The sequence below is a fragment of the Cervus elaphus genome, chromosome 2 (genome assembly GCF_910594005.1).
Source record: "Cervus elaphus chromosome 2, mCerEla1.1, whole genome shotgun sequence".
NCBI classification, from domain to species: Eukaryota; Metazoa; Chordata; class Mammalia; order Artiodactyla; family Cervidae; genus Cervus; species Cervus elaphus.
The window spans coordinates 30,925,513-30,940,852 of NC_057816.1; the positions used below are offsets into that span (position 1 = coordinate 30,925,513).

Genomic DNA, 15,340 nt, shown 5'->3' on the forward strand with positions numbered 1-15,340 from the left:
AACTGTCAACCAAGATTCATAAACCCAGAAAAACCTATCTGTCAAATATAAGAGGTATAATACCAAAGAACAAATCTGAGTCCATATTAGATCTTTTTTTTTTTGTTTGTTTACTTTAATCTGTGTATTCTATGGCTTTTGAGACAAATAAGAATGTTGCCTACAGCCTGAAATGCTCAGGATAGCCCATTCTCAAGGTTCTGATCTCTAAAGGTATAACATTTTCCTACTCATGCAGAGATAAGAAGTTGCAGAACAGAGAATAACATTTGTCTTGTTGGAGATGCACAGGCACAAGGGGAAATTTAAGACATTCCCAGAAAAACTAAAGCTGAAGGAGTCCATGACCACTAAACCAGCCCTGTAGGAAAAACTCAAGAGAATCCTCCAGTTCAGTTCAGTCACTCAGTCATGTCTGACTCTTTGCAACCCCATGGACTGCAGCATGCCAGGCCTCTCTGTCCATCACCAACTCCCGGAGTTTACCCAAACTCATGTCCATTGAGTCAGTGATGCCATCCAACCACCTCATCCTCTGTCGTCCCCTTCTCCTCCCGCCTGCAATCTTTCCCAGCATCAGGGTCTTTTCCAATGAGTCAGTTCTTTGCATCAGGTAGTCAAGGGACAGTAGGTCAAAGTCTTACAGACACATAAAGATCTCAATAAAAGTCAATGGCAAATATAAAAGCTAGTATTATTTTTAACAATTTTGTAACTATAGTTTTTATTTCACACATAATTTAGTAAAAGATCTAAAGGAGAAAGTCAGAATTATTAGTCTAACAGCTAGTAATTTTGTAACTTTGTTTTATCAACTCCACATGTTGTCTTCAGCATAATTTGAGAAACTATTGCATTTATAAGAATCATTAGTTTATCTTTGAGGCACATAGTGTACATAAAGATAAAATTTCCTGACATCAATAAGTGAAATTGGAAGGACTGGAGTTATAAATGAGAAGAGTTATTGCATGTTACTGAATTTAAGCTGGTAAAAATTCAATCACAGAGTCATAACTTTAGGATGGTAACAGTAATTGCCATGGTAACCACAAAAAATTAGGTATAGAATACATAAAAAGGGAAACAAGAAAAGGATTTAAGTATTTTATGACAAAAAAAACCCCAACTAAACATAAAGGAAAACAGTAAAGTAGAAAATAAGGGGAAAATTATAAGGTATATAAAAATAACAAATTAAAACAACTGATAACAGAAACAATATTTACAAAAAAGACAGCAGTAAAAACATGACAATAGTATTCCCTCTTTTCAGTAATTATTGTAAATGTAAATAAATTAAACTCTCCAATCAAACAAAAGATTGGCAGAGTGCATAAAAACATATGACCCGTCTTTATGCTGTTTACAAGAGGCTCATTTTAGATCCAAAGGCACAAATAGATTGCAAGTGAAAGGACAGAAAAGATATTCCATGCAAACAGTAACTAAAAAGATCACGGGTGGCTATACTAACAACAGACAAAACAGGCACTATGTCAAAAAAGTTTTTATGTGGAAAAGAAAGACATTATCTATTAATAAAAGGGTCAATATAACAAGAAGATATATTAATTATAAACATTTATCTGCCTAATTACAGGACAGTGAAATTTACAAAGTAAACACTCACAGAACTGAAGCTGTATAATAATTGGAAATTTTAATATCCTACTCTCAGTATGAATAGAACAATCACACAGAAGATAAGTAGGGGAAACAGAGGGCTTAATCAACACAAGAAACTAACTATATCTAAGACACAGAATGCTCAACCCAATAACAGCATACACATTCTTCTCAAGTGCGTATGTGACAATTCCCAATTCAGATATGGTAGACCACAAATTAAGTCTCAACAGATATAAAAATATAAATATCAAAGTAACCTATCCAACCACAACACAATAAAGTTAGAAGTCTAACAAAAGGAAAATCGGAAAATTCACATATTTGTGGGACTTAACACACTTCCTGAGCTTCCCTGGTGGCTCAGATGGTAAAGAACCTGCCTGCAATGCAGGAGACCTGGGTTCGATCCCTGGGCTGGGAACATCCCCAGGAGGAGCGCATGGCAACCAGCTCCAGTAATCTTGCCTGGAGGATCCCATAGACAGGGTCTGGCGGGCTATCGTCCATGGAGTTGCAAAGAGCTGGACATGACTGAGTGACTAAGCACACAATACACTTTCAAGAAACTAATGGATAAAGAAAGAAATCACAAGGGAAATAAGAAAATACATGGAGCCAAATGAAAATGAAAACACCAAAATTCATGGGATGCACCAAAATTCATAGACGGTGCTGGGGGAGGGGGAATTCATAGCTATCAATGCTTACATTAAAAAAATCAGAGGATTCTTGCATCTATGTTCATCAGTAATATTGGCCTGTAATTTTCTTTTCTGTGATATCTCTGCTTCATTTTCCCCCATTTATTTTTATTAGTTGGAGGCTAATTGCTTTACAATATTGTAGTGGTTCTTGTCATACATTGACATGAATCAGCCATGGATTTACATGTATTCTCCATCCCGATCCCCCCTCCCACCTCCCTCTCCACCCAATCCCTCTGGGTCTTCCCAGTGCACCAGCCCGAGCACTTGTCTCATGCATCCAACCTGGGCTGGTGATCTGTTTCACCCTAGATAATATACATGTTTCGATGCTGTTCTCTCGAAACATGCCACCCTCACCTTCTCCCACAGAGTCCAAAAGTCTGTTCTGTATTTCTGTGTCTCTTTTTCTGTTTTGCATATAGGGTTTTCATTACCATCTTTCTAAATTCCATATATATGTGTTAGTATACTGTAATGTTCTTTATCTTTCTGGCTTACTTCACTCTGTATAATGGGCTCCAGTTTCATCCATCTCATTAGAACTGGTTCAAATGAATACACACCTAGGAAACCAGATCTGAAAGAGACACGTGCACCCCAGTGTTCATCGCAGCACTGTTTATAATAGCCAGGACATGGAAGCAACCTAGATGCCCATCAGCAGACGAATGGATAAGGAAGCTATGGTACATATACACCATGGAATATTACTCAGCTGTTAAAAAGATATCTCTGCTTTTGATATCAGAGTGATGGCAGCCTGACACAATGAGTTTAGAAGTGTTACTTTCAAACAATATCATCAATGTCACAGAAGAAGGCAGGTGCAAAATTCCTCAACAAAATATGAACAAGCCAAATCCAACAATACATTAAAAGGCTCATATACCATGATCAAGGGGGATATATCCCAGAGTTGCAAGAATTTTTCAATGGTATCAAATATTGTGATATACCACATTAAGAAACTGAAGAATAAAACCCATATGATCATCTCAATAGATGCAGAAAAAGCTTTTGATAAATTTCAACATCCATTGATAAAAACTAAGAAAGTAGGAAAACAGAGAACATACTTCAACATAATAAAGGCCACATGTATGACAAATCCATGACTAACATCATACTCAAAGTTAAAAAGCTGAAAGCACTTCCTCTAAGATCAGATCAGGAATAAGACAAGAAGACCCACTCCCATCACTTTCATTCAACATAGGTTTGGAAGTCCTAGCCACAGCAATTAGAGAAAAAAGAAATAAAATGAATCCAAACTGGAAAAGAATAAGTAAAACTGTCAATGTTTGTAGATGACATATTATCCACAGAAATCCTAAAGACACTACCAGAAAACTACCATAACTCATCAATAAATTCAGGAAAGCTGCAAAATGCAAAATTAATGTATATAAATCCATTGGACTTCTATACGGTAACAACAAAATATCCGAAAGAGAAACTAAAGAACCAATCCCATTTACCACTGTATCAAAAACAATAACATACCTAGAATTAACCTACCTAAGGAGGCAAAAGGCCTGTACTTCAAAAACTGTTAAAATGCTAGTGAAAGAAACTAAAGATAGTACAAAAAGGATGGAAAGATATACTGCGCTCTTGGAATAGAAAAATCAATACTGTTAACAACTTACTGACCACAAACCTATCAATAAGTTTTTTGTTACCCAAATATTACTGACTGGAGATGTATAAATATTCACTTACATAACAAATTGCTGGCCACAGGTGTTAGCTTCTGCAAAATTCCCATTGTCAATAATTTGTTAAAATGGCCATACTACCCAAGGCAATACACAGATTCAGGGAAATGCCTATCAAATTACCAATGGCACTTTCCACAGAACTAGAACAAAAAATTTAAAAATTTGTACACAAGCACAAAAGACCCCAAAGAGCTAAAACAATCTTAGGAACAAAGGGGCTGGAGGTCACAGTCTCTCACTTCAAACTATACTACAAAGCTCTGTAATCAAAACAGTATAGTATCGGCACAAAAACAGAAGTATAAATAAATGGAACAGGATATAAAGAACAGAAATAAACCCACACATGTATGGTCAATTAATTTACAACAAAGGAGGCAAGACTACATAATGGAGAAAAGGCAGTCTCTTCAATAAGTGGTGCTGGAAAACTAGACAACTAGAAGCAAAATAATGAAACTAGAACACTCTCTAACACCATACACAAAAATAAAATAAAGACCTAAACATAAGATAAGCTACTATAAAAGTGTTAGAAGAATACATAGGTAGGATACTCTCTGACATAAATCACATCTTTTTCAATCCCTCTCCAGGAGTAATGAAAGTAAAAACAAAAATAAACAAATGGAACCCAATTAAACTTAAAAGCTTTTGCACAGCAAAGGGAACCATAAACGAATGAAAGGACAACACACAGAATAGGAGAAAATATTCGCAAATTAAGTGACTGACAGGGATTAAGCTCCAAAATACACAAACAGCTCATGCAGCTCAATAGCAAAAAAGCAGACAATCCAATCAAAAATTGGGCAGCAAATCTAAATAGACATTTTTCCAAAGAAGACAGGCAGATGGCCAAAATGTACATGAAAAGATGCTCAACATCACTAATTATTCAATTCAATTCAGTCACTCAGTCACGTCCAACTCTTTGTGACCCATGGAATGCAGCATGCCAAGCTTCCCAGGCCATCACCAACTCCTGGAGCTTGCTCAAACTCAAGTCCATCAAGTTGGTGATGCCATCCAACCATCTCATCTGCTGTTGTCCCCCTCTCCTCCTGCCTTCAATCTTTCCCAGCATCAGTGTCTTAACGCAAATAAAAACTACGAGGCATCACTGCACACTAGTCAGAATGGCCATTATCAAAAAATCTACAAACAATAAATGCTGAAGAAGGTGTGGAGAAAAGGGAATCCTCCCACACTCCTGGTGGGAATGTAAATTGGTACAGCCACTGAGGAGAACAGTACGGAGTTTCCTTAGAAAGCTAAAAATATACTTACCATGTGATCCAGCAATCCCATTTGGGCATACACTCAGAGAAAAAATCTAATTCAAAAGATATGTGTACCCAGAGTTCACAGTAGCAATCTTTACAATAGCCAAGACATGGAAGCAAATGTCCATTGACAGATACGTGTATAAAGATTCTATGGGGTGTGTGTGTCACAATGGAATATTACTCAGTCATAAAAAGAATGACATAATGCCATTTGCAGCAATGTGGATGAACCTAGCAATGGTCACATTAAGTAAAGTCAGACAGCAAAAGACAAATATCATATGATATCACTTTTATGGAATCTGAAAAAATGATATAAATAAATCTGTTTACAAAACAGAAACAGACTCACAGACATAAAAAAAAAATTTATGGTTGCCTAAGGGGAAATGGTGGGCGGGATAAATTAAGAGTTTGGGATTAAGATATAAACATTATCAAGTATAAAACAAGAAGGGAACTTTGTATCGCACATGAAATTACATTCAAAACTTGTAACGACCTTTAATGGAAAATACTATGAAAAATTAAATATATATACATAAGTATGTGTATATATATATATATGTATATATATATATATGTGAAACAATTTGCTGTACCCCTGAAACTAGCACTACATTGTAAATCAACCATATTTCAATTAAAACTTTTTAAAAAGAAATACTATGGATATAATGTACAATATGAAAAATATAATTAACACTGCTGTATGTTATATGTGAAAGCTGTTAAGTGAGGAAATCCTAAGAGTTCTCATCACAAGGAAAAACCTTCTATTTCTCCAATTATGCATCTGTATGAGATGATGGATATTCATTCAACTTCTTGTGATAATCATTTAATGATGAATGTAAGCAAATTCATTATGTATGCTGTATAACTTAAACTTACAGAGTTATATGCATATTTTAATAAAAGTGGAAGGAAAGAAGAATTTTTTTAAAATAGGAAAGATTTCATATCAACAATATAAATTTACAACTTAAGAAACTAAAAAAAGAAGAACAAATTGAGCCCATAGCAAAAGGAAGAAAATAATGAAGACTAGGGAAGACACAAACAAAATAAAGAACAGAAAACCAATAAAGAAAATCAAAGAAACCAAAAGTTAGTTCTCTGAAAACATCAACAAAATGAATAAGCCTTTAGCTAGAGGTACTACGATAAAGAGAAGAGACTCAAATTACTGAAATCAGAAATGAAAGTGGGCACATTATTACACAGAAATTTTACAGAAATTATTACACAGAAGTTTTACAGAAATAAAAGGACTACAAGGATATAGCAGTATGACCAATTGTATCTCAACAAATTGGATGGCCAAGGTGAAAAAGACAAATTCTTAAAATCAAGAAACCTACCAAGACTGTATCATGAAGAATTAGAAAATATGAATAGCTATGTAATCAGTAAGGAGATTGAACTATTAACCAAAATTCTTCCAACAAAGAAAAGCCCTGGATCCAACGACTTTGCTGGTGAATTCCATCATACATTTCAAGAAATAAAACCAACCCATTACAGCTGCATCAGAAAACCAGAATCCAACAAGGATGTGCCAGTTTGGAGAAACTGAAACATTCGTGTCCTCCTGTTTTTAGAGATGCTGTGGAAAATAGTATGGTGGTGTCTCAAAAAATTAAAAATAGCATTACTGTATGATTCAGCAATTCCACTTCCTGGTATATGTCCAGAAGAACTGAAAACAGGGCCTTGAAGAGATATTTGTACCTTCATTTTCATAGCAGCTTTATTCATAATAATTAAAACATGAAAGCAACCCAAAGTGAAGTGAAAGTGAAAGTCACTCAGTTGTGTCCAATTCTTTGCAATCCTGGGACTATGCAGTCCATGGAATTCTCCAGGCCAGAATACTGGAGTGGGTCGCCTTTCCATTCTCCAGGGGATCTTCCCAACCCAGGGATCAAACCCAGGTCTCCCACACTGCAGGTGGATTCTTTACCAACTGAGCTATCAGGGAAGTCCATCTATTGATGAGTTGATAAGCAAATAATGGTATACACATCAGTGAATTATTATTCAGTTACAAAGGAATACATTCTTCAATGGATGAATTCAACATGGATGAATCTTGAAGCCTTCATCTTAAGAGATATAAATCAGTCACAGAAAGACAAATACTATATGATTCCACTCATATGAATCAAAATCACAGACAGAAAGTAGAATGGCAGTTTCCAAAGTATGGGGGTGGGGAATGATGGGAGTTCATTGAGTAATGAGAACAGAATTTGAATTTATAAGATGAAAAGTGTCAAGTAGGTGGATGGTGGTGACTGCTGCACAATGTAATGAATGCACATTAAAACCACAGAGCTAGTTGTATATTTAAAAATTACTGCAAAAGTAAATTTTAAGTGCATTGTAACATAATTAAAACAATTTTTATTTTATTTATTTATTTATTTATTTTACTTTACAACATTGTATTGTTTTGCCATACATTGACTTGAATCCGCCATGGATGTACATGTGTTCCCCATCCTGAACCCCCCTCCCACCTCCCTCCCCATCCCATCCCTCTGGGTCATCCCAGTGTACCAGCCCTGAGCACCCTGTCTCATGCATCGAACCTGGACTGGCGATTTGTTTCAGATATGATAATTTACATGTTTCAAAGCCATTCTCCCATATCATCCCACCCGCACCCTCTCCCACAGATGTATAAAACAGTTTTTAAAGAGAGGCAAGGGCTTCCCTGGTGGCTCAGAGATAAAGAATCCAACTGCCAATGCAGGAAACATGGGTTCAATCTCTGGTCCAGGAAGATCCCACATGCCATGGAGCAACTAGGCCCTTGTGCCACAACTACTGAGCTTGTGATCTACAGCCCGAGAGCTGCAACTACTGAGAGCATGTGCTATAACTACTGAAGCCCATGCGACCTAGAGCCTATGCTTTGCAACAAGAAAAGCCACCACAATGAGAAGCTTGCACATCGCAGTTAGAGAGTAGCCCCTGCTCACTGCAACTACAGAAAAGCCCATGTAGCAACAAAGAACCAGCACAGCCAAAAATAAAAAATAAAGAGAAGAAAGTCTCAATAAGTTATAAAATCTTAGCTAAAAATTATGTTCACATGAAAACCTATGCTGAACAATGAAAAGCTACACACAAATATTCATAAGTTTTATTTATAATAGTTCATAAACTGAAACAACCAGATATGTTTCAGGTGATGAATAATTAAACAAACTAGTACATGCATATAATGGAATATTATTCAGCAATGAAAAAGAACCAGTTATTGATACAAGCAACAATCTTTATGAATCTCAAAGGGAATTATACTGAGTGGAAAAAAGTCAATCATAACAAGTTGCACACTATGATTCTTCTCTATATCTTTCTTAAGAATATAAAATTACAGATGTAATTATTCACTGAGGAGGTTAGGGTTTGAGCTGAGTTGGATGTGGAAGGAAGGGGAATGTGGTTATCAAAAGGCAACAAAAGGAATACTTCTGGTGATTAAATAGGTTTATATATTGGTTGTGTTGTTGGATCCACAAACACACATATGATAAAATGGCAGAAAACTAAATGTTGTACAGTTGCCAAGTTGTGTCTGACTCTTCATGACCCCATGGACTGCAGCATTCTGGGGGTGTCTCAATATAGAGAACTAAATATATTCATACCCAAAAAATGCATAAAAATGAATATAAGTAATGTTGGGGAAATTTGAATAAGACTGATAGATTGCATCAATCTCAAATTCTTGGTTTTGACATCATATTAAAATTCTGCAAGTTTTATCATTGGAGTAAACTGGGTAAAAGGTACACAGGATTACTTTGTATTGGTTCTTAATGCTAACCTGCAACCATCTCAAAATAAAAAGATTAATAAAAAAATATTCTAGATTATTTTTAATGCAATAAAATATACTTTGGGGGTTATAAAATAAAGCATTATTAAAAGTATTATTTATAAGAACAACAGCACAAATGGGAGAGGGTAGTAAATGGACTACCCTACTTCTAAGGACTTAATAATCTACATTTTCTATATTGCTCAGTTCAGTTCAGTCGCTCAGTTGTGTCTGACTTTGCAACTCCATGGACTGCACAGGCTCCCCTGTCATCACCAAATCCTGGAGCTTGCTCAAACTCATGTCCACTGAGTCAGTGTTGTCATACAACCACCTCATCCTCTGTCGTCCCCTTCTCCTCCTGTCTTCAATCTTTCCCAGCATCAGGGTCTTTCCAAATGAGTCACCTCTTCGTATTAGGTGACTGAAGGTTTGGAGTTTCAGCTTTAGCATCAAGTCCTTCCAAAGAATATTCAGGGTTGATATCCTTTACAATTGACTGATTGGATCTCCTTGTAGTCCAAGGGACTCCCAAGAGTGTTCTCCAACACCACAGTTCCAAAGCATCAATTCTTCAGCACTCAGCCTTCTTTGTGGCCCAACTCTTGCATCCATACGTGACTACTGGAAAAACTGTAGTTTTGACTAGATGGACCTTTGTTGGCAATGTCTCTGCTTTTTAATATGCTGTCTGGGTTGGTCATAGCTTTTCTTCTGAGGAGCAAGCGTCTTTTAATTTCATGGCTCCAGTCACCATCTGCGGTGATCTTGGAGTCCAAGAAAATAAAGTCTATCACTGTTTCAATTGTTTCCCCATTTCTTTGCCATGAAGTGATGGGACTGGATGCCATGATCTTTGTTTTTGAATGTTGAGTTTTAAGCCAGCTTTTCACTCCCCTCTTTCACTTTCAAGAGGCTCTTCCTCTTTGCTTTCTGCCATTAGAGTGTTATCATCTGCATATCTGAGATTATAGATATTTCTCTTAGCAATCTTGATTCAAACTTGTGCTTCATCCAGCCTGGCATTTCACATGATGTACTCTTCATCCAGTTAAATAAGCAGGGTGACAATACACAGCCTTGATGTACTCCTTTCCCAATTTGGAACCAGTCCGTTGTTCCATGTCCAGTTTAAATATTGCTTCTCGACTTTCATACAGGTTTCTCAGGATGCAAGTAAGGTGGTCTGGTATTCCCATCTCTTTCAGAATTTTCCACAGTTTGTTGTCATCCAAACAATCAAAGATAGAATAATATTAATTCAAGGTGGATTATAATAAATTAGCAATACTTTTTATAATCCCTAAGCAGCCACTAAGAAATAATTCAAAAATGTAAAAAGCCCATAGAAGAGACAGAATCCTAAACAATATTAATTTAAGTAAGAAATTTAAAGATAGGAAGGAAAGGCTGAAATAATCCACCAAGAATAGAGAGCATACATAGAAAAAATGTCATGATGGTAATGTAAATACAATTACATTAGTAAACTAAATATTAACTGACTAATGATTCCCATTAAAAGATTATCCTCAGAAATATAAAAACAATAACCAGTAATATTATGCTTATGAGAGATGTAATTTAAATACTGGGAATTCCCTGGTGATCCAGGACTTAGAGGACTCTGGGCACTCAAGCTGAGGGACTAGGTTCTGTCCTTGGTTCAGGAAATAAAGTCCCACAAGCTGCGTGATAAAAGAACAAAACAAACAAATAAATTAAAATATGCAAAGGAGCTGAAAGAAGGACAAAAACTAACACTAATGATAAGCCAGCATGGCAATATTAATAGAAGTAACCATTAGACAATTATAACCACCGACAATGAGTATTTCATAAAGAAAGGATGAATTCAGCTAGAAGACCTAACAATTTGAAATGTAAATGAACCTAATAAAAGTGTTTATAATATAAGAAGCCAAACAACCCCGCCAATAACAAGAAAACAACAATAAACAGAACTAAAGGGAGAAATACACAATTATAGTTGGAGATATTAACACTCCCTTCTCTATAATTGATAGATGAGGCATATAGAGCCCTCAATTTCTCTCTGACTGAAGAGGCTGCACCCAGAAGAAAGAAGGCAGAAGAATGGTCTAACCTTCTTGTCAACAGGATAGCTACGTCTTTTCTGAATAGAATAATAATATTTGCTAGGTATAGAGAACTTTATGTATAGAACATGTGCCAAAGAAGGGTGAATAATCCTTTAGGAAGGATGAATAATCCTGGTTGAATATTTCTTTATTACATATTTTGTAAATAAATATTGAATGTGAATTTATGAGGCATGGGTCCCTGGATAAGGTCATATAAGTTTACACAACCCTCTGGGAGTACTTAATGGAGATGTTTGATAAATCAAATGCTTCCCTTCTAAGTGAAACAACTCTACAAAAACTAACTTGGAGGCCTTATATATTATTGTGGGCCATAGAGTGTCTAATAAAGGAATATACATGCAAAGCTGAAATCAATGTCTCTGATCTCTTCTTGATTTGTCTAAGCCTATTGATTGCCTCCTTTATGTCTAAAATTGATAATAAAGTTTCATAGTAAGTTCTCTGATATATGTGAGTTTAACAGGCACCCTAATGCTTTGGGTTAACTCAATAGTAAAAGCGGGGGGTGGGGGGGGAATTCAGTATAAAATGTTTCAAAAGACTGTCAGCCAATTTTAACTAATTGATATTTATAGAATACCACACCCAACAGTGCAAGCACATCATTTTTAGATGGACATGAGAGGTTTGCCAAGATGAAGAATATAGTGAGCTATAAGTTTACATACATTTAATATACCAAAATCATACAGAGTGTTCTCAGGTCACAATGAATTTAAATCAGAAGTCAACACTAAGGGTAGATACAAAATCCTCAAAGTTTTAAAAAGTTAGCAACACACTTCTAAACAATACATGAATCAAGTGGGAAACAAGAAAATTTTTAAATAATTTAAATTAGATTATTAGACAATATGTCAAAATTATTTGTGGAATGCAACTAAACCAAGGTTTAAAGCAATGAGAAATTTAAAGCACTAAATGTTTATGTTAGAAAAGAAGATTCAGAACCACTCATCTAATTTTCTACCTAAAGAACCTAACAAAAGAAGGGTGAAAGTAAACCTAAAGGAAATAGAAGAAAAAATTAAGATAACGACAGTCAATGAAAAAGGAAAGCAGATGTGCAACAGAATAAAGCTAACAAAGCCAACATTTGGTGTTTCGAAATGGTTAGTAAAATTTATAACACCTTAGCAAGATTGACCGAGAAAATAAAAATTTCCAGTCCAAAATATACTGGAACTAGAGGTGTTAGTTGGACAACATTCTGAGTGTACTAAATGTCACTGAACTGTTTACTTTAGAATGCTTAACTTTGTATGAATTTCACCTCACCAAATTAGTTTTTAAAAATAAACAAAATTTAAAGCACTTCAAAATTTTGACATCATAAATCATAGCACATCTTTGTATCCATATAATTTTGGTGAAAGTAATGTTTTCAAAGCATTCTCAGCAAAATGTCAGTGTCATAATATCTTGTGATATTTATCAGTGGTCTGATAAAATGAGCACTGACCATAGAGAATGTATTGGAAATGTGACCATAATAACAAGTATTCTGGTCATAAACAGTATAAAGATGACTTAAGGTACAACTCCTTAATTTCTTAAAATTTAGTTGTTCTTGAGGGGAATAACCTGGAATAAAGTTTGGCTCACAAATTATCAAGATCAACCTTGTAGTACAGGTATATGGGAAAAAATCCTTGTTCTTACTAGAATATACGGTTTCCTTTAAAAAAAGGACGGTCCCTTGTTTATGTTGAATTTTCACATAAAACTAGCGTGGTACACTGTACATATTGCTACTCAGTATATATATGCTGTGTTAAACCAAACTGCTTGATTTTCCAATAGAACTCTGTATATGATCCTTCTTAATTCTGATGCTAGTTGAAACTATGCCCATATAATAATGCCAAAGAATAACTGAAGACTTACCAGTGAAAGAATTTGGACTCTGGAGTCTATGAGCCTACATTTAAATCTCAGTGTAGTGCCTTAGTAAACAACTATACTAACTTTGGTGAGTTGACTAACATCTCTGAACTTTTCCTCTTTAGAGACAAGTTTTCTCATCTGCAAAATAGGGATGATGGTAATTTTTAGGGCACAGTATGTAAGAACTGCAATGATAAAACACCAAGTAACATCTCTGCTGTTTGCATATTTGCCCAGCATTTTGCTCTGTACATATATGAATTGTCTCACTTAATATTTTAACCATTCCATCAAGTATCTGTGATCCTTAATTTATAAATGCAAACTGGTGGTTAGAAACTTGTCCAAGTCATAAGTGTAATCATCACCTGGCTGATGGGTAGGCCAGAAATAGAAAATGAGCCTGTGGTCTACCAACCACTTCACACACACACACACACACACACACACACAAACCCTCAATAAATGGAGATATTATAATTAATTTCAACTACTACAGTAATCTCAATCATGATTATGAAAGAAGGAAATCATCTTAGAGCCATTTCCAATTTGAAAATAAGGGAAATACAAATACAGGCAAAATAGAGAATAAGTTGGGCAAAGAAAAATCTTCTGGTAAGAAATAAAAGAGAAAACATATACAATTTTCTAATGCTAAAATAAAAAAGACAATTTTTTATGATCAATTCCACTGTGGCTAGAAAGGCAGGAAAAACATGAAAAGGGGAAAAGATGGATCAAATAGCCTAGTTTAAGCCATGAAATACAGAAAGGTATTAAGGGGAATTTCACTATCCCAAGGAGATTTTGGATGTACATCTATAACTATATACACATCTATATCTGTATCTGGAATCAAGATAGCCTGGAGAAACATCCATAACCTCAGCTATGCAGATGACACCACCCTTATGGCAGAGAGTGAAGAGGTACTAAAGAGCCTCTTGATGAAAGTGAAAGAGAGGAGTGAAAATGTTGGCTTAAAACTCAACATTCAAAAAATGAAGATCATGGCATCTGGTCCCATCACTTCATGGCAAATAGATGGGGAAACAATGGAAACAGTGACAGACTATTTTCTTGGGTTCTAAAATCACTGAGGATGGTGACTGAAGCCATGAAATTAAAGACGCTTGCTCCTTGGAAGAAAAGCCATGACCAACCTAGACAGCGTACTAAAAAGCAGAGACAGCACTTTGCTGACAAAGGTCCATCTGGTCGAAGCTCTGGTTTTCCCGTAGTCAGGCATGGATGCAAGAGTCAGACCACAAAGAAGGCTGAGTGCTGAAGAACTGATGTTTTGAAACTGTGGTGCTGGAAAAGACTCTTGAGAGTCCCTTGGACTGCAAGGAGATCAAACCTGTCAATCCTAAAGGAAATCAGTCCTGAATATTCATTGGAAAGACTGATGCTGAAGCTGAAGTTCCAGTACTTTGGCCACCTGATCTGAAGAGCCAAATCACTGGAAAAGACCCTGATGCTGGGAAAGATTGAAGGCAGGAGGAGAAGGGGACGACAGAGGATGAGATGGTTGGATGGCATCACTGACTCAATGGACATGAGTCTGAACAAGCTTCAGGAGATGCTGAAGGACAAGGAAGCCTGGTGTGCTGCAGTCCACAGGGTTGCAAAAAGTCAGACATGACTGAGCAACTGAACAACACCAACAATATCTATATCTATAAATTTAGCTACATTTATCTCTCAAAGGAAACTTGGTCTCTGATGAATTTAGAATTATCTGAAAAAAATACCTTAAAATCTAACAGAAAGGGCATATGGATTAATGTAAACAGTGAATAATAAATTTTAAAATGTTATTTTACTCCCAGGTACTTTTAATTCTGAAAATGTACCTCTAATAATAATAAATATGATGATTAATAATTTTTCCTTCTTCTCATACTTGGCTGTCTCAAATATTTTAAAACAATGATTTAGCTATGTTATCAATTATTACTATAAGAGATCTGGATATTGGGGTCACAAAGCCATTTATAAGGTACTAGATTCTGGAAGAGGAAATCAATAACTTTTTGAGTTCTGACTTTTCAATACTTATATTGTGCAAAAAGAAAAACACCAAGAATACACAAAAGTGGGTTGACTGGAGGACAGGAGAAGGGGCCATGGA

General features: G+C 35.7%; 1 protein-coding gene across 1 annotated transcript in view; it reads right to left on the minus strand.

Annotated features, from left to right (window-relative positions):
• LOC122706427 (glycerophosphodiester phosphodiesterase domain-containing protein 4-like) overlaps nt 1-15,340 on the minus strand; it is a 109,941-nt gene that overhangs the window by 23,653 nt on the left and 70,948 nt on the right. The gene's annotated exons all lie outside the window — the stretch shown is intronic.